General features: G+C 41.7%; 1 long non-coding RNA gene across 1 annotated transcript; it reads right to left on the bottom strand.

Moving 5' to 3' along the window:
• Positions 1 to 691: 691 nt before the first annotated feature.
• Positions 692 to 11,376, bottom strand: LOC125107454 (uncharacterized). Its single transcript, XR_007129562.1, has 3 exons — positions 11,092 to 11,376; positions 6,167 to 6,387; positions 692 to 2,263 (listed from the first exon to the last, which is right to left on the bottom strand). It is a non-coding gene; the product is annotated as an uncharacterized LOC125107454 (long non-coding RNA).
• Between the last annotated feature and the right edge of the window lie 11,163 nt (positions 11,377 to 22,539).

The raw sequence follows: 22,539 nt of genomic DNA, 5'->3' as shown, positions 1-22,539 counted from the left end.
ACTGGGTGCTGTGTGTTAGGAAATACTGGCTGGGTAATCTTGCAGCCTGTCTTTTTGGGTTCTCTCCTCTGCTTTTGTCCATGTTTTATTTGGTGAGGAATCAAGAGCCACAGTGTAATTGAGTTATTCAGCCTCCCAAAATGAATGGGTTTGATTTGTAGTCACAGATGTTCTGCTTGTGTTTACCTGGTGTTCCCTCCAGCTACTCCGGAGATACAGTCATTTTCATATTGTTTACAGACAAGCACCACACACACTGGAGAGATCTTAATACCAAGCATGAATTTTTTTTAAACCTTGATTTGGCAGTTTTATAGAAATCTGACAAAGAGTTGGATAAGGAAACATAATGGCGTGTCTGAAATAAAGAAGATGTTTAGGGCCTTGAGCCATGTTGTGAGATCGGCCAAGGGTTTCTTCTGAGGAGCAACAACCTGGCTTTCCCTTCCTGGCCTCTTCTTCCGAGTACCTGTGACGAATCATTAGCCCAAATAAACTGGACTAGCCAATTCATTAGAAAGTTCTGGGAGTTAAAGCAGCTATTCATATCCACTCCCCCCCTCCTTTTTTTAATAGATAAGGAAACTGAGGCTTTTTTTTTTTTTAAGATTTTATTTATTTATTTGACAGAGAGATAGAGAGCACAAGTAGGCAGAGAGGCAGGGAGAGGGAGAAGCAGGTTCTCGGCTGAGCAGGGAGACGGATATGGGCCTCGATCCAAGGACCCTGGGATCATGACCTGAGCTGAAGGCAACCAACTGAGCCACCCAGGCACCCCATGGAAAACTGAGGCTTAAAGTAAAAAGCCTGGCTTAGAGGTAAACAGCTTGTTAGTATAAACAAAGGACTTGAAGACAGATTTTTTTGGCCTAAAACTCAGTGCTTTTCCCTATGCCAATGATGCCTAAATGAACACTGATTTTATTTTTGCCCATAAAATGATCTGTACTTAAGAAATAATTGGCTTCTTTATCTTTGTAAAAGTGAAGATGGTTGTGATTACCACTGATAACACATGCACAGAGGGTCAAAGAACCAGTCAGGGTCACTGTGAAGGTAGAATGCTAAGCACTGAGCACTGTGTCTGGGCAGTCTAAGCTCACTGCCCATGCTCACCTGTGTGAGCTGGTACCTGATGGCCACCCACCAGGATTCCAGAACAGAATTTCACTACACGGTTATGTCACTATAAAGCTAAGTGAAACCTAAAGGCCTTTTTCATAAAGTGTGAAGACCTTGCTGATGAATATACATTTTCTATTTTAATATTAGCAATAGTTTACTAACCTCTTCTCCGTTGCTAACTTCTTAGCTGGCTTATTCCTGCACTCTTAGCAATCCACAATCCCAGGCCAAGAACCCAAACAGCATGTCTTTCCTTTTCTACTAACTTGGAATCCCCTAGTCTTTTCTGAGAAAAGAGAAGGCATGGAATTAACTGACTATTAAGACTATAGTCTTAATGATTAATATGCCATCTCTCCTTGGGTGTATATTCCTTTGAAAAAAGAATAACCAAGGAAAAGGAATATTTAACCCAAAAGATTGAATAGGTCATGGAGGGATTTCCAATAATGTACATGAATAACACTCTTGTAGACTAGGGGAAAAGAGGCTATTTGGGGCCAGGAGAGGGTCCCTCAAATTATCCCAAATTCTTTGCTTTGTGTACAAATGATCCTTTTAATAATGAGTTCAGGGAATGAGATAAGAAATAATTCAGGGAATGAGATAAGAACCTCACTTTTCCTTCTCTGCTTGAATTGTTGAACCAGAGCCAATAAACCAAAACTATGAAAGCATCACAAGGGGAAGCCCAGGCTTTGGGGGTCAGATGAAGCTAGAATCAGATACTCAGACACATGTTAGCTGGGTGTCTTGGGCACACCACAAACTGACCCTCAGTTTTTCCCTCTGAAAATACAGGAGAAAATAGAGGAGGGAAAAAAGCTCCCTTGGCTTGCGGGATTCCGCGAGTCAGATCAGGAAAACCATGGGCCCTCATACTTGCTCCTTTGTACGCAAATGCTACTCCATCTATGTTTAAAGCGTGCCCACTGCAAATACCTTTCTTTCTTCTCTCCAGATAAAAGCTGTGATTTCCTGGCTATGTTTCTTGAAACCAGGGAAATTTCTAGGAGTTAGCAACAGTTAGGAACACAGGGAATGATTTGGAAGCTCCCCTAAGAAGTCAGAGGACACAGTTCCACAGTAGAGATATTCTTCTTCTGCCTCCTCAAAAGTTTATTTCCTATTCAAGACTCTGCAAGTTAAAGAATAGAAAGATTAATTAGATCCAAATCCCTACTCTCCTTTTCCAAGACCTAAATTAAAAGTCGTCACAAGATACCTGTGTGCTGCTCAAACTGCCAACATTTGAAACTTATAAACCCCTCGACTCTGTGTTTCAGGAAATTTGATTTTGAAATCTCATTTTAGGATAACAAATAGTCCTGCACAGAGTCCAAAATGTTCCCGGTTCCCAAGAGCTGTGGTTTCAGAGCTTCTCAACGAAAATCTGAATATACAATCTTTTCTCTCTTTTTTTTTTCCCCAATAAATCACTTAATATATGCGTTCTATAAGAACATTAGGATCTTATGCAGAACCATCATTTAATTCTCCAATAAGGCAAAATCTCCTGTAAGTATTCCATAAGGTCTCAATGATTTTTCACAAAGGCCAAAATAAGTCTGTAAAAGATGTATGCACATAGACACACTTTATTTTAAACTGATCCGGAACAGAACTGTTCTCCTTATCTGAACTCTTCTCAGCGCCCACACTCACAGTTTAATGTCAGCAACTACCTGAACGATCATTTCGTCGACAGCTGAATGTTTGGTCTTGTGCTCTGCTCAGAAGACAGCATCCGGCCCAATTTTTGGCACCATTCCACCCTTAAAGCATGCTTTTATATTGTTTCTCCTTTCTCTCACTTTTCATTAAAGAATGTGATCTTACTTAATGGGTTTAGCATCACCTGTATTTGCTTTGTGATTAAAAAACAAAAATCTAGGGACACCTGTGTGGCTCAGTGGGCTAAGCCTCTGCCTTCAGCTCAGGTCATGATCTCAGGGTCCTGGGATTGAGCCCCACATTGGGCTCTCCACTCAGCAGGGAGTCTGCTTCCCCTTCTCTCTCCGCCTGCTGCTCTGCCTACTTATGATCTCTCTCTGTGTCAAATAAATAAATAAAAATCTTTAAAAACAAAAATCTAGGTTGAACAGAATGTGACAACCTACAGCTCAAAGTCAATAAAAAATCTATATATCTTTCCCAGCAGAACCCCTGACATGCCAAAGCTTCTAAAGTTTGAGATTTATTGACAGAACTTGTATTCAGTCTTCTCTAGACTTCTCATAGAACTTGCACTTCGTGTGTGGGTCGGAATTGTGTTCTGCCATCACGCACTCATTTCCAAAGCAGCCTCTTGCCTCCCCAAGAAGATTCCACCTTCCCAAGGGAGGAATCCGCCATGCCTTAAAGTGTTCTGGAACCCCTCACTGCGTCTAACCCTGAATCTGATGATTGATAGGTCATCAATAAATATGAGATGAGTTAAAACAGATGCCTGATATTTGGGGATATTGTCAAATAGCTTGCTCTGGTTGAATAACTAAGAGACTCCATTTAAACAAAACAATTTTTTTTTAAGATTTTTATTTATTTATTTATTTGACGGAGAGAGGGATCAGAAGTAGGCAGAGAGGCAGACAGAGAGAGAGGGGGAAGCAGGCTTCCTGCTGAGCAGAGAGCCTGACGCGGGGCTCGATTCCAGGACCCTGAGATCATGACCTGAGCTGAAGGCGGAGGCTTAATCCACTGAGCCACCCAGGCGCCCCAACAAAACAATTTTTTTAAAAACTTTATTACTTTGGAAAATTTAGAGAGATGATGTATGATCAAACCTATGTACCCATCACCTGCTTCAATCATTATGAGCTCAGGAACATACCTGCTTCATACAGCTAGTTGAGTTTTTCTTTTGTAATTAAGATTGCTTTTGAGCAGCTTTAAGGTTATAGACAATTTAAGTGGGAAGTACAGTGTCCCCATGTATTCCCTCCTCTCCAGTTTCCCCTATTATTAAATTCTTGCATTAATGTGGTATGTTTGTAACAATGGATGAGCCATTATTAATACATTATTATTAACTAAAGTCCAAAATTCACTTAAGGGTTTACTTTTTCTGTCATTCATTCTATGGTTTTAACAAATATATAATAACATGTATCTGTCATTACCATGTCAAACAAAATAGTTTTACCAGATAGTTTCTGATATTAGGAAAATTGCTATAACTAACTCTTAATTATGTCAGAGTAAATTATATCTATACTATTGAAAGTATTTTCATTTAGATTCAACTCATACTTTATGCCTACTGTGATGATTTCCTGTATATTGTGTCATATAATTCACAACAATCTCCTCCAGTAAACTTTTTATCCCCATTTTCTAGATGAAAACATCCACAGCTCTCTGAAAGGTTAAATAACTTTCCAAAGGTCAAATAGCTAGTAAAGGGGGGAGAACAAGGATCCCAACTGAGATTAAGTGGGATTAATTCACACTGCAAAATTTATGACTTGGCAAATGGCAGAAATGCTAAAATTAGTCCTCTCCACCATTTTTGGAGCAATTAGGGATGTAATCAAAAGCAGATCCAGATGGTAGAGGGCTTCCCAGGAGCAAGGTTTGTTCGACTCTGATAGAGGAATGAGAGGATCTGGGAGCATCAAGGGGGAAATGCTCGGTGCCTGACCACCTCCCCAGGGGCGTGTGTTGTGTGCGGGAATGAACAACTACAAGAGGCAAGTTGGGTCCAGGGAGAGAGCCAGGTTTCAGTCAGGCTGTGGAGCTGAAGGTAAGAAGTGTGTTTGCCATGGTATAGAGGTTCCATATGGTACAGAGGAAAACTTACTGAGGGAACAAGGAGCAGTGAGGTTGTGCAGGGCTGAGGAAGCAGGAAGAACCATGTGGTGAGCACAGAAGCCAGATGTGCTTCCATCGAGGTAGTAATGGAGGCAAGAATTCCAGGCATGATGGGTTTAACGGACCACAAGGTTTTCAAAGATCCCCCTCTTAAGCCCTCAGTGAGTGTTGGGGTTAATGATCCCTGCTCTGTGTCTGGGAAGTCTGCGGTCAATAGCCAGCTCTCCAGTTGCTCAGAACCATGCTGCCTGAGAGGGAATCTGATGTCCCGCAGCCTGGCCCAGTCACACGGAGTGGCTCTACCACAGCTTAGTGGGTGGTATCCTGATGCTGAGCATGGCCTCAGTTGAAGCACAAGTCAGGTATCCCCTGGAAAACTGGGCTGTGGGCTTAGTTTTCATGGGGGGTGATTACTGGAGAAGAACATAAGGTTTATGAGCTGGGCTATGACAATGAAAATAGCTTGGAGAAGTATTCTGCCCTTTCCAGGTAGAGTAGGACCCGTTCTATGAAAAATCATGTCGTAGGGGAACTATACTCCCAAGTTTCCAAACTACTCTCTCCCATGACTCCACCATCCATGCTGCCATGGCCCACCACTAGGGTTTCTTCCCTGGTCATATTTTCATGCACACTTTTTGTCTCTCTATACTCCACAAGAAAGTACCAGTTTTATGTCTAATCTTACATTAATAGACCCTGTTATTCTTATAATCATGGGATATGAGTCTTATACATTTCTAGCTTCTCATCCTATGATTAAATGCCCCCATAACACCTCCTCCAAGTGGTCATGTCACCTACGTTTAAACAGATTCAGAGACAGAAAACTTACTCCCTTAAAATGTAGCCTCGCTTTGGTTAGGTTTGAATGATAGAAGCTTCTTCCTGAAGTAAAATCCTCCTATCCCCCTCAGATGATAATTCTCCTTCTAAAGGCCATCCCCTCAAATATGTACCTCTAGGTTTATCTTACTAATGTAGCTGCCAAATCCCTTTTGCCTCAGACACTGAATGCCAATGGAGCATGGTGAGATCATAGTTCCCAGATAAGAAATCTGCTTCCACTTTTTTTAGAAAGCTGTATTATATACTAACTCCATGCCAGACTCTGACTAATTGTGAAGATTAATTTAATTTGATTAATCCTCCTAACAATTCCAGGAGGGAAGTATTGTTTTCTTTCTGCAAATGAATAAACAATGGCCTAGAGAAAGACATTATTTACCTTAAGGTCCTGCTATGTTTTAGGGGCAGAGCCAGAACTGAGGCCCAGGTCCTTTGATGCCAAGGCCCTCTCTTGCCACCATAGGACAAGGGCAATGACCCTTCGAGCAGAGCAATCAGATGTTCGTAATTCCAGACAGGATTTCAAATGTGGAGGCTGAAGGAGAAATCAGAAGCTTCTTGCTTGGTTGGTTTCTTTGTTTCAGCATTTCCCAAAAGCACCTATAAAGGAAGATTCTAATTTTGTTACTCTCAAGTCCAAGGCTAGTATGACGGTGGAGTTGTGAGTTATGGTAAGACACTAGCTGCTAAGAGAGTCAATGCTAGAGTCTCAGCAGCCTAACACAAAAGTGTCTTACCCCAAGTCGAATGCAGAATGCAGGGGTCTTCTTTGGCACGTGGCCTTCCACAAGGCTGTTACGGGTTGAAAAGAGTCACATTTGAAGTCCTAACCCTCAGACCACAGAACATGACCTTATTTGGAAATAGGGATGTTGCAAATGTAATTAGTTGAGACAACTAGGCGGGCCTCCAATCTAATAAGACTGGTGTCTTTATAACATTGCACACAGGCACACAAATACGGAGAATGTCAGGTGAACATGGAGACAGCCATCTAAAAAACCAAGAGATTCATAGAACAGATCCTTCCCTCACAGCCCTCAAACTGGTGGAACTGTGAGATGATACATTTCTGTTGTTGAAGCCACCCAGTTTGTGACATCTTTCTGCGGCAACCCTAGCAAACCAGTACATAGTCCCCTAGGGCCATTTTTCTATCTTGTGGTTCTGCCATCCTCTAGAGCCTCAGCTTTTGTTTACTGGGGCCATAGTGTTTGTCCAGTGGAAGAAGGAAGAGAACACATGGAGGGCCACATAGGAATTCCATGGGTCAGGCAAGAAAGAGACATACATGTCTTCTGCCTGCATTTCATTGGCAGGAAGTCAGTCCCATGGCCAAGCCTCACTACAAGGGAGGCCAGGGAATGTAGGGTAGCTGAGCATCTATGAGCTGGAATTAACAGGCACCAGTAAGCATTTAGCAGTCCTTGCCACAGATAGCTTGGGATAAAAAGATCTTGAAAGAAAGAGGCTCCTTTGAGGTGCCTGAGTAATTCGGTCATTAAGCATCTACCTTCGGCTCAGGTCATGATCTCAGGGTCCTGGGATCAAGCCCCATATCAGCTCCCTGCTGAGCAGGGAGCCTGTTTCTCCCTCTTCCACTCCCCGTGTTTGTGTTCCCTCTCTCGCTGTGTCTCTCTCTGTCAAATAAATAAATTAAAAAATCTTAAAAAAAATAATAAAGAGGCCACTTCTAGGAGGCTAGACAGGACTCATCTATAATCCACTCAGCCCCTCATCCATTACATCCATAAACCATGTGCTTACTGAGCACCTACTATCTTCCAGCATTGAACTTCATACTAGGGATAAAGCAGGAAACAAGAGACGTATTTCCTGCCTCCCAAGTACTTGCACTGTGGTAACCTGTGAAAGAAACGTGCAGATTGCCTGGAGGAGATTTTAAAATGTAGTTCTAACCTACTGTGGGTGGTCAGAAGTGACTTAGAGGATGACACATTTAAATAGAAATAAAAATGAGCTACTGGTCACAATCCCGTCTCTGCAATTCCAGAATCCAATAAGCTCTGAAAACCAATTGTTTTGTTTGTTTGTTTTTTGGAAGTTATTTGGTAATAAAAGCTGACCTGATCTTGACACACTTAGTGGAAAAGTCTGATCTGAATGGACATGAGATTACTTGTAATCTTTATCCATTGTACTTGGTGTGAATATTTACAGATCTTGCTGAGGAAATGTTGATGTTTAATTGCATGGATAGATCAAGGAAGAGTATCAAGGAGTAGCTCCAAGAATAGTATTGCTAGGATGCTGGATGGGGTTACCGGGAAATTGAAACAAAGGGATGCATTTGGATGAGAACAAAAGATGCTGCCTATTGTCTTCGGAATATATTCCAGTCACCCAGTTTTATGGACGTCTTTAATATTCATCCTTCCCGTGGTTCCAATAATTGAGTCATTTCTAAATCTCTGACATCAAAGAGAAATTGTCAGTGCCTCTTATAATACCTGGAGTAGTAACAACAAGTAATGAACAAAACAGAGAATAGCACCGAGAGTAGTACCTTTATCAACCATCAGGCTGGGCCTGGAAAGTGGACTTAGGATCTAGGACTTCTGCTGGCTGGGAACTTGGAGACAAAGGTACTTAGTGGGACCACTGTGATATAAAATTTTCTTCTTCTCCATAACTAGAGGCATGGGGGAAATAATGACAACATTAATGTTTCCAAGATGTTTTGCTTGCTTACCTTTTCATAGGTAATACCTGGAACCCACAATGAAAGGAAATATTAATCCCAGTCACTCATTTACAAGACTTATACACACGAATGAGCAATGAGGAGGGCAATGTTCTTCAAGTCAAGAAATCTGGGAAATGATTAATATAAAGCGAGGTCATCCAACAGAGCTCTCTTGTTAATGGAAATCTACTATAATCTGTGCTCTCCATAATGGTAGCCATGAGCCCCATGTGGTTACTGAGCACTCAAAATGAGGGTAGTGTGGGAGCTGATTTTTTATCTTATTTTATTTTATTTAACTTTAAAATCAAATGGCCACCTCTGGCTAGTGTCGATAATATTGGAAGGCTCTGGTGTAAAGAGCCACCTTTTTTCCAAATAAATATTATACCATGATTGAAACACAGGGCTAGGAATCCCTTTTCCTTGAAAATGAAACATACATAGACTGTGGTACATTTTTGAAGGCACATTGACACTAAATTTTCTTTCTCTAACTTTATATCCCCTAGGAAGATGTTCTAACTTGGAGTCTATTAAGAACCCAAGGAAAGACCCTCTTTGCTTTAAATTCTTTGCTCTCCATTACTTATCTCTACACCCTTCAGTCTCCCTTCTCTTCTCAATCAAGTAGAGAATAAAAAATTAGAGAATATGTTGCAATGTTGGTACCTGGTACACCTCATGTTTGATATTTCTTTGGCTAAAATGTAGTCATTCCATTTCTCTTGGTGCTGTGCATTTATTTCAGGTTTTTACCTTTAACCCCTTCAGAGGAAGAAGCAGGTTTCCCGCTGAGCAGGAAGCCCTATATCAGGACCCTGGGACCATGACCTGAGCCAAAGGCAGAACCTTAACCGCTGAGCTCAGTACCCACTGGGAGAGATAGACAAAGAAACAGTAACCATGTAGTTGATCAGTGATCCATTCAGTACAAAATGTATGCAAAATAGAGTTCCTGGAGCGAACTGTCAGCTGAATTATCAAACATACACAAGGTCAAAGGCCACTGACATTTCCAATTATCTAATGGGAAGATTTAAGATACCTCATCATGAATGGTGACCTACACAGTGAATTTCAGCATAGAAAATATTTTAAAGCAACCGATATATTGGAAAACAGTGTTTTATTTTAAATGTTCCATGTTGAAAATTTGTCTCTGTTGGATGCTGAAAACATTTTCCAGAGCCAGTTTCCAGTTAGAAATGAGACTAATGTAAACAGTCCAACAATTAACTACATACAAGTTGGCCTTTCTGAACTAAAATACAGTTACTGAGCCCAAATCTACAACAAAACACATTGCCAGTCACAAAAACAAGGTTGAATCATACTAGAAAACATATGGATTTCAGAAAGAGCATCAGGTTTCATCTTTTTTGGATTCCTTTGTTTAATCCTTATTTTAATAGACCATCTACCTTATCACAACAAAGCTTCGTGTTGCCATTTTCCTTGTGAACCACCGACACGAACTAATATTTCTTTGTGTAAGTAGCAATCATTTCACAAGAAAAGACAAAATGGCCAAGTTAATAAATCCTAGACAAGAACTAGAGTTTGTTTTTGAATAGGAATGGCAGACTGGGGATTATTAACCTTCTGATCTGCAGATGCCTTAAATATCTGTGAATAGTCAAGCCCACAATAGTTTTGGGACTTTCTTTGATAGTTTGTCATGGCAAGATAAGTTATACATATCCTTCATATTTGTGGAATGAGATGGATTATGCCAAACATTCAGGATAAAGACAGAAGAATATTTTCCTTACACACCTTCTTTTACTGAAAGTGCAGAAAAATCAAAAGTAGTAACAAAGAGTCAGCCAAGCATTCATCATTTTGTTTTCCTAAATCTCAGTTTTAATATAATGAGGGTTAGTTTTGTTTCACTTTGTTTTGCATAATACATGGACAGGTTTAAAACCTGGAGAAGAAGGATGAATTTTGAAAGCATCAGAAACGTGTATTTTTTTGGTCTTACAAGATTCTTTACAGTCTACTAATTCAAATATATATGCTTTTCTTTAATTGAATCTTTAAGAATATTACCAGAATGCTGATGTGTCCCACAGAAAGACTTTTCTTGTTGTTTTTTTTTTTTTTAATAGTGAATTGCTTTTTTTTTTTAAGATTTTATTTATTTATTTGACAGAGAGAGATCACAAGCAGGCAGAGAGGCAGGTAGAGAGAGAGGAGGAAGCAGGCTCCCTGCTGAGCAGAGAGCCCGATGCGGGGCTCGATCCCAGGACCCTGAGATCACGACCTGAGCCGAAGGCAGCGGCTTAACCCACTGAGCCACCCAGGCGCCCCCAGAAAGACTTTTCTTACTGTTGGGAGCAGGGATGGGATTTATATGTGGGATGAAGGAAATTGAAGGGATGCTGAGATAAAGAGCTTACTAGAAGTCATGATCAAAACCCAATCTCTTTCATTTGAAAATGTAGGATCTGCAAGTGTTACTGTGTTCATAAAAGTGAGAAAAAATTTAATTCTAGTTCAAATCATTTAATGACAGAAAACATAATTGATTTTTGTTTTTAAATGCTTAATTAGGTATATTAATATGGTCCATTAATATCTAGATTTCTTACCTGCTGGGGCATCAACCTGTCATGTCTGCATTTGTTCTCATCAACGATTTCCTTTTCACAGAGCTTCTTCAAATGGGGAAGAAAATCACAGCACTATTCCTTTGCAGTGTTAGTTAGATTGTGCATGTTTCTCCCACTTATTTTACCTGTGAAGGTAGCTTGAGAGAGGAATTAAGAGAACATTGCCAAAAAGATCAAATACAGAAATGAGTTTGTAATTTTCAGTCTCTTTTAGTTTTATCTTCAACAGCATGTTAAACATTTGGGAAAGAAATTTTTCATCAATTCCTCTGAAAAGTAATAGACTACGACTTTTTCTGAACCACCATCCACTTGGCCTCCACCAATAATATATATGGTATATGTTAACTAAGCTGAATTTAAATTAAAAAAATTTTTTTAAAGTTTCCCCAAGAGGATCTCATTACAGATAATGTGCAGACACTGCTACAGGCATGCATGGTAGCCATTCAAACTTGTCAACAGCAAGAATACACACATTTGTTTTATGTTCTAAATTAAATTTTAAAATAAGCTCGAGCACCCAAATGCCAGATAGATAGGAAGTTCAGTCTCTTCCTCTTGAAGCTACTCCTTCCCTTCCAATATCCAAGAAGCCCAAGGGGCTTACACAGACAGTCCAAGGGCGGGAACCGACCTGACTTTCACACAGGAGCCGAGCTCAGCCATTTACTGCCTGCATTCTCACCAACACATGGTGTTACTAAAAAAAGGTGTCCCGTAAAATCTAAAGGCCAAGAAGAAATATTTCTGGCCCAGGTCCCTGTGGGTAGATTAGAGGAGGGAGTCATGCCTTTGAAGAAGCTGTCTACCATTTTGGATTTTTGAATGAGGCTAAATTTCTTCCTCAGAATGAAGCAGGGAGTTCTGTCATTCGAGCTCCCAGGTTCACAGTTTTAACTGGTCTCTAGGGACACCAACTGTCCCAGGAACACTGTGTCACAAGACACCCAGCAGCCCACAATTCGAGGGCCCCCACCAGTGTCCATCCTGTCTTCTGAGGGATTTGAACACCAAGAGTGAGGCTGAGAAGCTTCTCATCCACAAGAGGCTTTTATTGCCTCTGAGAGTCCCAGACACTCACAGTAGCAAAGGTCTCCTTCCTTCCCCCCGATATCAGACCTGATTACTCCCAGAGTCTACATTCTTCACTGTCTTTCTGGGGGTGAGGCCATTTGTACCCAGGACCAAAAAAAAAAAAAAAAAAAAAAAGAAAGAAAGAAAGAAAAAACAAAACAAACAAAAAAGTAAGAATGCAAGTTAAATTTTCACAGGAGATATTGCACCACATTTAGGTTCAATGATACCTGATCATGCCTTCCCAGCAATAGTCTGTAAGTCCTTCTTCCCTGCTGCAGATGTGTTAGGTTGCTTAGGCCGCAAAATACCGCAGACTGGGTGGCTCAAACAGAAATTTATTTTCTCACAGTTCTGAAAGCTGGAAGTCCGAGATCAAGGGGTCAGCACAGTTTGGGTTCTGGTAGGAGCCGTATTCCTGGCTTATGGATGGCCAGCTCTGGTTGTGTCTTCACATGGCAGAGAGAGATGGGAAGCTCTCTGCTGTCTCTTCTAATCGGGGCACTAACCCCATCCTTCCAGGCTCTACCCTCAGAACCTCATCGACCCCCAATTATCTCCCAAAGGCCCCATCTCCAAATACCATTACACTGAGGGTTAGGGCTTCAGCATAACAATTTGGGGAGGCCTCAAGCCTTTAGTCTGTTAGCAGTACCTAGGCCTCATTGTCTTTGTTTTATCTCTTGGCTAAATTTTAGAAAACGCCCCTTGTTTAAGATTATTTTATTCCTCAGATGCATCATTTCAACCATAGTGAAACTGACCACCAACAAAATTTGTTCCATATTAGATCATTAATATTTTGGAAACAAGAAGAAAATAATCCATACTTCTATCCAAATCAACTCAACTTAAGCTTTCATTTTGTCCTACTTATTGTTTCTTGTCTCACATGGCTTTTTAGAGAAAAATCAAATATCCCAACATGGAAAACTATGTAAGTACACATGCATACATACACTGTGTATTTTAGTGTGGTTAGAAAGAGAATATACAGAAAAAAATATTAAAAATTCTGAGTTCTTCCACCATTTCTATAATCAAACAAGTCTGAACATTTTTATATCTAAAAATTCTGAGGTTTCCTTCATCATGCCTAAAGGCACTAGCAGCTTCATTTACATATAATTACTATTTTATACACTTTAGAGCAAGATGACCGTCCCTAATGTGTCAAAAGATTCATAACTGATTACAACAGAAAATATTAACATTAAATTAATATTAGTATTAAATCACTACTACATGAAGGCTGATAGGAGATGACTAGAAGCAACATAATTCAACTTTTGTCATCTGCATTTATGCAGTTCCTTAACGATGAAATAATAATGCAATGAGGCTTTTACATAACTTAAACTAAAAGTCACTTCCCTAGGTCCCCTTTTTAAAAACACACATCCATCAGAATTTATTCTTTATACAAATGGGTGAGGAAAATCAGCGTGACATCAAATAGAAAATATCTTGATCACTTTGGAACCCAGCAAAAACGTTGGAAGGAAGATGACTGCTTTTTTTTTTTTTTTTCTAGGTACCCTTCTAGAAGCTTTTGCAGGCCTTGTGCCTTTTTAGTCCTAGAGCCTCTCTATAAGTGAGGAAATGACTCAGTTGTGGCATTACAATGGGTATCACTCAGGGTGAAGGTCCAGGAGATCTGAACTGTCAACCTATGTCGTGTACCCCTGAGTGTGTGGGCATGTGTCATTCATTTTCCATAAAGGAAGAAAAGGTCCATGCAGATTTTTCCACGGTGACCTGGAGATACTCTTCTATAATCATTTCAGGTGCTCCAAAGAGCTTAAGTATTACAATTTGTAAAACAAGTGTTATGGCTTAATCCTGGTGCAGGAGAGGGGGTACTACGTAGTGGAAGGAGCTCACCATGAGTCATCTCAGATGCATCAAGGACTCTAGTCATGGAACTATGGAAAACTCTGTGAGGTTTTAAATACTTCAAAACTTTCTTCTCTTCTGTTTTCTGCGTCCTAGTTTCAGGAACAGCAAGGCAGAGGGAGCTGAGGGGACATGTTTTTATACCCAGGCTTGGGGAGAGGGGGACACCAAGGGTAGGTAGCACATGGGGCAACAGCTACTATGAGAGAGGAAGGAGACAGGAAATGACGTGGAATGAATGGAATGAGTGCTTCCTGCTTGTCAGGCTGCATGCTGGGCGCTTTGCCTCATGATCCTGTGTGAAGAGTATAGCAAGTCTTGAGGCATATGTACTCCTATTCTCATTTTACAGATGAAAAATTTGAGACCCACGTTCACATACCCAGCACACTTGGAGTTTGAGCCTGTGTTTGTCTGACTGAGAAGCCCAAGCTTTTTTCTCTATACTGTATGTACAAATATCCTCTGTTGCTCCTACTTCATCTCAGAGACTTTCTTTTACTAGCACAAAACCGCCTAATTTATACTGCAGGTTTTGCTTACAACATTCTCAAATATCAAACAGATTCTTCTGCTTTGAAAGACAGTATACCAATTTAAACTTGAAAATCTAAGCCATTATTATATATCAAATGCTGCTTGAAGTTCTGAAATTGTCCATGGAACAGGCTGCAGAAGCCATGGATTCATGATTTTTCCTCATAGATATTTACACTTTGGTGACTGACACTGAAAAATATATATAGACTTGATAAGTTTGGGTTTGATTGTACTTTCCCTAATATTTTTTAAGGTTTTTGTTTAAATTTCAGTTAGTTAACATACAGTGTAATATTAGTTTCAGGTGTACAACACAGTGATTCAGCACTTCCGTTCGTCACCTGGTGCTCCTCACAAGTGCCCTCCTTCATCCCCATCACCTGTTTCCCTCATCCCCCCCCCCCACCAACTCCCCTCTGGTAACCATCAGTTTGTTCTCTAGTTAAGAGTCTGTTTCTTGGTTTGCCTCTCGCTCTCTCTTTCTCTTTTCCCTTTGCTCATTTGTTTTGTTTCTTAAATTCCACATATGCGTGAGATCATGTGGTATTTGTCTTTCTGTGAGTGACTTACTTCACTTAGCCCTATACTCTCTAGCTCCATCCATGTTGTTGCAATGGCAAGCTTTCATTTTTTTAAATGGCTGCCTGATATTCCATTGTGTGTGTGTGTGTGTGTGTGTGTGTGTGTATCACATCTTTTTACCCATTCATCAGTCAATGGACCCTGGGCCTGTTTCAATAATTTGGCTATTGCACTGTCCCTAGTGTTAAGAAGGATTTTCCTTCCAGTTGTTACCAAATTATATATGTCATGACCAGAATCTAGATACTCTCACTGGTCTTAGCTGAAATTTCAAATGCAGCCTTAACACACTGCTGTGTTTTATGAGGAAAGATAAATGCTGAGTTATGTTTCTCAACTGAGAACCTTGGGTGCCTCTCCACATTTTTAGGCCCTAAGATGGTTCCCTCTTGGCCTGTCTTCTGTCTCCTGAGATTCCCCACTCCGCATTCTCTGTGGGACTGGCATGGCCCTCAACTCTTCCTTTTATCAGGAAATCACCACAGGTCATTGAAATGTACCTTTGGCCATGACATTTTACCATGCCCGTGAGTGGAGCTATCATCCTATCATCCATGCTTCCTGTTGGGTAGCGGCTGGGTGGGGGGGGGGGGTGGTGGCTAATGGTCATGCAATTTCATTTAATTCTTCTTCACTGCTGGAATGCCAGCATAGTGAAAAAAAGGCTAAGTGAGGAGAGGAGTAACTGCGTTCTGGTTCTGACTAGAGAGGCAATACCGCATCGTGGACAGAGGACACCTTTGGCTGTTTGCTCCAAATCCATCTCACTCCATAGGGAAGCAGAGGTGACGCCTGAGTCTTTTCTCACCAACCAGCTGTGCATGTCACCGGGCAAGTCACTTAATCTTGGTGACTCAATTTTTTGTCATCCTGAAGCAATAATAATCCCTACTCTGTCTTCCTCAATTTGTTAGAAGATTGAAATGAGCTCATGTGTGTGAAAGTGCATTGTAGAGTACAGAGCGCCCCATCAAACTCCCAGCTGCGTGATATGACTGGCTCCAACCTCCAGCAGTCTTTATTGTCTTTCTTACTCATTTGGCACCTCATCAGACACTGCCATCATTAGGTGACCAACTTCTTCCATTTGGCCAGGAACTTTCCCAATTTTAACAATAAAAGCTCACCTTTGGAGTCCCTCAGTGCCCAGCAAATCAGCAATAATGAAGATACTCAATAAGAAGAAGGCTGACAGGGGCTAACCTCTCCTTTCATGATCCCCTCTCCAGCAAAGAGGCCAGCAAGGTGTTTCCATGAGCTTGGGCTGTGTTTCCCTAAACTCTCCTCAAGCAAAAAAGTTTTCTGAGAAGGCATAAGCTGTGTGGTCACCGATGCGAAGAGGATGGAAAAGACATTATAACTGATGTTTAGTTCTATATTAATAAGGAAGCTAAGCATTGGTGGGTAATCATGAGACTGCCCTTACAGCCAGGCCAGACTCACTTTTCTGTGCCCAGCTGCCGCCCTGCTGTTCTACATTCGTGGGAAAGTGGGAATCTGCCCGGTGTTTCAGGCACTTTCACATTCACATGAGAGAAGGTAACTTTTTTTTTTTTTTTTTTTAACCAGAACTGATAAAGCAGTTATCTCAATCTGAACTTCAGGCTCCCAAACACCTTTGGGCTCCTCAACTCCATTCCTCAATTCTGACCCCACCCCCCCACGCCCACCCGATGCAGGAGAATGAGAAGAGATGGTGTGGCCCGGCTCCTCCCTCCCTGAGGCGGTGACCTCCCGCGCTGCTGTAGATACAGCAGAATCAAAGGCCCGTTGTTTCCTTTGGGCTCTGGAACTCACAGGTTGCGCGTGTCAGCAGCATGATCATGGACGCTTCGCGGGGGGGGGCGGGGGGAGAAAGAAAGAAAGAAAAGAAAAGAAATAAAACGGACAGGGACAGTCCCAGTACTTTGGCTCTGGTAAAGCAGTTTGTGGAAAGAGAAGAGATGAAATGATTCCCGCACGGGAGTAGTAGCGTCAACACCTCTCTGAATTTCGTAGGAGAAATGCAACGTCAGGGGATCAGAGGAGACTCCAGGAGTCCCAGAGCTATTAATGGCTGTCAGGAAAACCAAGAACTGGCTCAACGAGCTGGGCTGCTTTGCTGTGAATCATCAGAATTAGCTCAGGCCTCTGCTGGGCTGGGCCCACGTGCCCCAGGTCCCTCTCACCTGCGGGAAACGGGCTCTCAAAATAGAGAGTGGCCCTGCTCACCGGTCACAGTCACGGGCTTCTTGGTCTTCACCAGGGCCCAGCACCAGACTCGGGCCCCCTGTCTTTATGCTTATGCTTTTTAACTTCTGTTACCCCTTTAGAAACATCCCTTTCTCTGAAAGAAATGACATTGTGGATGTTTTTGGTGATGCCAAGTTCTTTCACTGGGAAAGGATCAGGGCTGTGCTGACAAATGTTTAATTGGCACTCCGGGGAAACAAAAACAAAAACAAAAGTTGATTCGCAGTGTTTGCCAATTTCCATGGTGTCACTACTCCCACCATGACCAGCGTAGCTGGCTTGAGCCCACAGCTGGAAGGAACCTGGTTTGCCTTTGCCAAGGTCAGTCTTATCGGATGCAGGTCATAAACATTTATTTGTTTATTTACTTATTTATTTCTAATGTTGGTCTTACTTGAAAATAAGAAGTATGTTTGTTAGAAATTAAACTCCATAAAAAATTAAACTTTGTCCAAATGACTTCAGTTAGAATACGCTACCAAAAATGTCACTTGCTTCCCTAACTTCCCTTTGGCAATCTGGTCTCTGTTTCGCACCTCAGTACCCTGCCATGCTCGTTTTCTATTTGAAGTCTGTTTCTTGTTCTGATCTAGCTCCTATCCATGTTCTCTGTGCTGAGAACTAATTTGTAGCTGGAAGACTTTTCCTGTTTTTACCTTTCACCTTTGTTTTTTCAGTAAAACCCTTATCTAAAATTTAATCATGTCGCTCAGCAATTTCTCTCTCCCCTCCACATTTAGAATCTCGATTGGCTTCCTGTGGCCCTGGGGATAAAGTTCAAACCCCAGGGCCTTTGTGATATGGCTTGGACCCCAGCCTCCGGCTCTGGTGCCCGCTCACAAAGCTCGAACTCTGATGGTCCAAAATTCTTGCGGTGCCCTGACTATACTGAGCTGCTTTCTGTCTGCAGGCCTTCCCACCTGTGGCTTCCTCCAGGCATCTCTCATCACCAGGCTCCAATGCCAGGTTTGCCCTGGCATTTAGCCCTCATAGCTCCAACATCTTTTGTCGATCTACATCGTGGTGGTGACAGGAATTACTGCCACTGAGCTCTCTCATTCCATTTATACTGTGACCCATTTGGCATAGTGACAGTTATCCTACTTGGTATTCTGGAACCAGCTCTAGATTAGGTGCTCAGTAAGTTCTTGTTGAATACAAAATAATTGAGGTGGTGTCATTTGTGATTCCTATTTTAATTCTAAAGTGTCAAAATCCCTTAGTCATTAATCATTAATTGGAAATAATGTCCATCAATACATTTGCAAAGGAGATTGAGTCAATAAAATAAATACAGCCTTTGAGTAGAATTAAAATATTAAAGTAGAATTCCAACAGGTGAAAAATCCAGATGCAAGAAAAAATGTGAGCAGCTCTATCTATGTTATATAAATAAATAAAAGACCACACACGTGTACATATACCTGCAAGATTTTGGAAGCCTATGTAAATAGACTTACTTTCTGTTTTATATTTCTTCTGTTTGATTTGGTTCTAACCTGTATTTATGATTTTTATATACAAAAAGTCATATGAGAGAAAAGACTTAACAGGGATTATGAGAGGATAGAATTATGAGCCACTTTTTCCTCCTTTATATTTGTCTGTAATTAGTAAACATACTTTTTTTTTAACTGAAACTAAAGGTAAAAGATGTCCCCCACACTGGAAGATCTCTTGTCAACATTGCCTAGGAACCCACCTCCTGGTAATAGGGTTATCTTTCTAATTTACAGCTTCAGTGAAACCTGTTTCCTGGCAATGGTTGTCAGGCCAACCTCCTTCCCTTTGGTTCATCATCACTTTCACTGTGAAGGTCTTGGAGTAGGAGAGATGCTGACAGGGAAACAAGAGGTACCAGTTAGCATCCTTTGTGTGCGCTGGATCAGAGGGGCTCTAACACCGACTCGGGTGAGCACAGGCAGGGGCCTCTACGGCGGCCCAGGCCCCACACACAGGCTTGTCTTTTCTTTAGCCTTTGGGGAAAGTCTCAGAGCACAGCCCACGGCTGCTCCTTCTTGCCCTGGGGCCCGCCGGCACAGCCAAGTCTTCCTGCAAAGGAACATGCTTAAGAGGAACATTCTCGTCTCCACCCCGATCACGTGTTAGTCTCTTAACAGAGCACCACAGACTTAAAAATAGGAGCAGATTGTGAAATGATCAGAAAGGTATTTTTAATTAAAAGAGTCTACTTATCAACGCTAAAAATACAAAAAGAAGATGGATATGATAAGGAGCTTCGGAGACCCTCCCTTGCCAGGGGTCTGGCCCTCCCAAGGGCAGGTGGCAGGCAACAGCATGTGCCGCCTATGTGAACCCTGAGGCTTCTGGGAACTCACGTGTGACCCGGGGTGACCGTGGTTGGCGTGGAGGGCTTTCTGGCCCAGGGCCCCACCTTTCTCATATGGGGCCCTGGCATCGGTGAGAATCGTCGCAGAGGGAGGAATGGAGTGTTTAGAGCAGGACTCCCGGCAGACCCAGTGAAGAGAAGCAGCAGGAACCAGCCTCCTCCTGGGCCTGAGACGTGCAGGCAGGTTGGCACACCCCTGTATCCCCATCCTCTCTTCTTTCTCCTTCCCCTCTCTAGGGGAGCAGCCGTTACAAGGCCGGTGAGGTGGGGAAGTGGGAGGTGTTGGGGACAACATCGTGAGATAGAGGAAATCTTCAAGAGAAAGGAGTGTGGGGCATTCTAACACTGGGGCTGCCAGACCTGTTTTGAGCTCTCCAGGACCTTCACCATCTAAAGACAGCCATGGTTGAGAAAATCTTTGGGCCCATGGAGATTTGGGGTACTTTGAGGTCCAAATTCTCTCCAAGTTGGGCTATTGGTTTCTATTTTGTGGGTCCCTTGATTTGAGTGTTCTAGAAGCCAAGGTATAGTCTGGAAGCTAGCTGGCTTTTTAGGCCTGGCTTTTGAATTAAGGAGAAGGCAGTTACATGGAAGTCCTTGTTAGGAGCATCAAGGCCTTGTCTCTTGGTACCTAAGCTGCAAACATAATGTAGGAGGAAGGAACTCTTAGATTGAAACTCCAGGACTCCCGTGGGCCCTGTGACATTATCTGAGGTTCCCGGTACAGTCAACTGCAGTTTAAGATTTGCAGGGTTCTAAGTGTCAGCTGAACTCTTTTAGAGATCATCTATCCCCACTGTGTCAAAAGCCATCTCTGCACCTTTCTTTACAACTAGTCTCAAGTTTATAAATTGGTATTTAATCCTGGCTTATGACCTTCATGCATTATGTGGCCTCTCCCTGCCTTTGTTTCTTCATCTGTAAAAGGAAGACGGACTGGAGGAAGAGTAGTCTGTATCTCAGTAGGGTGCTTTTAGCTGCAAGGAACAGAAAAACAATTCCAACTGGCTTGAATAGAACAAGTAATAAGGACAAATAGCCTGTCTCATGTTGGATAGGCTTCAGAATTAGCTGATTCAGCGATTCAATGATTTTTATCAAGGATTCACATACTTCTGTCTCTCTGTTCTGCAATCTGTATCATCATCTCTGGTGGAGTCCTATAGGGTTTTAGGCCATTTAGCCTACGGAGTTTGGGGCTGCCTCCTTCATTCCCACCAGGTAGAAGAAAGAAACTGATTTCCTCTTTCTTCAATGTGTAAAAGAAGTTTTTCAGAAGCTTCGAAAATCTTTCCTTATGTCTTATTAACCAGAATTGGGTCACATGCCATTTCTGAACGAATTCATGGGAAGACGGATGATATTGACTCAAGACCTGTCAAATTCACTGTCAGAACTCAGCTTCTCCTGAGATTCATGGGAGAAGGTAATAACCTGAACAAATTTGAGATTCTTTTATGAGAAAAAAAGTGGAAGTGGCGGCTAGGTTGACATCCTAGCACCTGTACACAGCCTCTCAGATCATAGAATCCATTTCCCCCTCAGATATTGGATACGGTATCAGGGTGACTTTCCTCTGAGCTGTGTATTGAAAATGTTTGTGGCTAGTAGTTAAAGTTTTATTTTCCTTTGACAAGAAGAGAAGAAGAGTATGTGTTTATTTTTACTTTTTTGTATTTGCATCCTCTATGCAGTTGCAAACTGTCTAAACAAAGGATTTATGAGAACAAAGACACTTCCTCCAAAGAATTTAAGATCTGTCCAATTGATAATGGAAAGAACTTCTATAAAATAGACCTATATGTAGCAAAGAAGTTCATTAACATGTTAACTTGGGCTTGTTCTAGTATTTTCCTTTTCTCATTTAAAGGAGACTTTTTGGGCTTTTGTGCCTCAGGTATTTTTACTGGGAAGAAAGCAGAAGCCACCTGAACTTGGCATTCTTCCTGTCACTTGTGAAAACATAAGCTCACTTAAACGATAATAGGGAGTAGGTCTTGGCGAAGGCCAGGAGAAGGTGAATGCTTTTGAAGACAAGGAAAGGGAGAGATAATGGGAAGGAGGAAGAGATTTGTGGATTCCATGAATACTGAGATTTGGATCCTCTCCTTGGCTTTGTCCCAAGGAAGTAACAGACCTGTAAGCTGGGTGGTGGACCTCAAGAGAGCAAGAGCCTAGCAAAATAAGGAGAGTCAGGAAATCTGGGACCACTGCAGGTTTGGGATTAAGACTAGGGTGACAACTAATGTTGCTTGGGCCAGTTCCTAGGACTTTGGACTTCCAGTGCTAAAAGTAAGAAAGTGTGGGCAAATAAGGAGGAGCTGTTTCCTTACAGGAAACTAAGTGGCAACATGAAGTGCAGATAGGAAGACTTTTCTCCTGCTTTGTAGGCACCATGCATATCTTCTCCAACTGGGAGTTACCTATAGGGAGAATGTGCTCCATCGATTATTAAGTGATTTGGGGGACTCAGATTCAATTTTGACTTATTTTACTTTTTTAAAAGATTTATTTTTTTGTTTTTATTTTTATTAATTTAATCTAATGGTTAATTTAAGTTCAATTAATTAATATATAATATATTATTTGTTTCAGGGATACAGGTCTGTGATTCATCAGTGTTTTATAATACCCAGTGCTCATTACAACACATTCCCTCTCCAATGTCTATCACCCTTAAACCTCCTCTCCCCTGCAGCAACCCTCAGTTTTTTATTTTTTTAAAGATTTATTTATTTGGAGGGTGCCTG

The sequence above is a fragment of the Lutra lutra genome, chromosome 8 (assembly GCF_902655055.1).
Source record: "Lutra lutra chromosome 8, mLutLut1.2, whole genome shotgun sequence".
Lineage (NCBI taxonomy): Eukaryota > Metazoa > Chordata > Mammalia > Carnivora > Mustelidae > Lutra > Lutra lutra.
This window is presented reverse-complemented; position numbering and strand designations above follow the sequence as displayed.